Consider the following 1,930-nt stretch of genomic DNA (forward strand, 5'->3'; position numbering starts at 1 on the left):
GACACTGCCATCATGCAGGCAACATCGGGCACGCCGTTTGCGGACATCATCGCGTCTCTCGCGGTCCTCCACCGCGAACAACACCAGGCGCTGCTGGACCTTCGGAATGACCACGAGCTCCGCTTCCAGTCCGTCTTCCAGGCCCAGCGAGAAGACCGCGAGAGCTTCCGGAGCTGGATGGACCAGGGGGTTCGGGCAGAAGCGTCCGCGCCCGCGACAACCGCCGCGTTCCTGCCGCTGTCGAAAATGGGGCCAGAGGATGACCCAGAGGCATTTCTAGACCTGTTCGAGAAGACGGCGGAAACTAGCGGCTGGCCCCCGGAGGACTGGGCGAGGCGACTCCTGCCGTTGCTGTCGGGGGAAGCGCAACTGGCGGCCCGGCCACTGCCCGTCCAGAACCTCCTGGTCTTCGACGACCTGAAGAGGGCCATCCTCCAGAGGGTCGGCCGTAGCCCGGAGGAACATCGGCAGCGATTCCGGTCGCTGGGGCTCGGCGAAAGCAGCCGTCCCTTCGTGATGGCCCATCAGCTCCGGGATTCCTGCCGCAAATGGCTGCTGGCTGGGAAAGGTGACGTCGAGGACATCATCGACCGCGTGGTGCTGGAACAGTTCATCGCTCGGCTGCCCAAGAGAACGGCCGAGTGGGTCCAGTGCCACCGCCCGACGTCGCTGGACGCAGCCATCCACCTGGCGGAAGACCAGATGGTGGTGTGCCCCGGGGTTGGCGAAGCCCTCCCGGCGGTCTCTCTCTCCTCTCCGGAGACTGTTTCTCTCTCCCCCTCTTCACTCTCTTCTCCCTCTCCCCATCCTGTCCCTGCACCCAGGTCCCGTCCTCCCGGTCCACCACGAGTGCCGCCGCGACGACGATTCCCACAGCCAGTGAGCTATACGAGCGCGTACCGTGCTCCGCCCCGGGGATTCCAGGACGGCAATGGGTCCAACCTCTCTCCGCGCCATTCCCGTGCTCCACTTCCCGCCACTCGGATGGCGGAGACGCCTGGGCCGGCCTGTTGGCGCTGCGGGGACCCGGACAATTGGGTCGATCAGTGTCCAGTAATGGAGGTCGGGACGATGGTCCGGGTTCCCGACACGCCACAGGCTGCCCCCGGTCAGAACGGAGGGTACCAAATTCCTGTGAGTATAGGGGGGGTACATACCCGGCTCTGGTGGATTCCGGTTGTAACCAAACCTCCATCCATCAGAGCCTGGTTCGGCCCGGGGCATTGGATAATAGCCGCATGGTTCGGGTACGGTGCGTACACGGGGATGTGGTGAGATATCCTTTAATCCCTGTCTTTATTCAATTCAGGGGAGAAAAGCATAGAGTGGAGGTGGAGGTTAACCCACACCTATGACACCCGCTGATCTTGGGAACCAATTGGCCTGCATTTACGGAGTTATTGGGATGCTTATGTGCGGGTGTCGCTTGGGGTCCGAAGACACAGGGAGTCGGCGCGGTTGTACAGATGGGAGAGGCTGTTACAGGGGAAACGAGCGGATCCGAGGGGCGAATCCTCTCGGAACACGATGACTTCCCTCTGGAACAGTCCCGGGACGAATCACTCAGGTTCGCCTGGGAACAGGTTCGCTGTGTGGACGGCCAACCTCTCCAACCTGACCAACCGCGCTCCTACCCTTATTTTGCAATTATAAAAGACCGGTTGTATCGAGTGGCCCAAGACGCTCAAACAAAGGAAGATACAACCCAGTTGTTGGTACCACGGGAAAAGCATTTCCCGGCGGCACATTGTAATCCTATGGCGGGGCATTTAGGACAAAACTCGACACTAAACCGTCTCATGGCCCGATTTTTTTGGCCGGGCATTCACGAGAACGTACGCAGGTGGTGCGCCTCGTGTCGTGAATGTCAGCTGGTAAACCCTCCGGCCTCCCCAAAAGCGCCATTGCGCCCTCTACCGCTAATGCAGGT

This window comes from Triplophysa rosa, linkage group LG11 (assembly GCF_024868665.1).
Source record: "Triplophysa rosa linkage group LG11, Trosa_1v2, whole genome shotgun sequence".
Taxonomy (NCBI): domain Eukaryota; kingdom Metazoa; phylum Chordata; class Actinopteri; order Cypriniformes; family Nemacheilidae; genus Triplophysa; species Triplophysa rosa.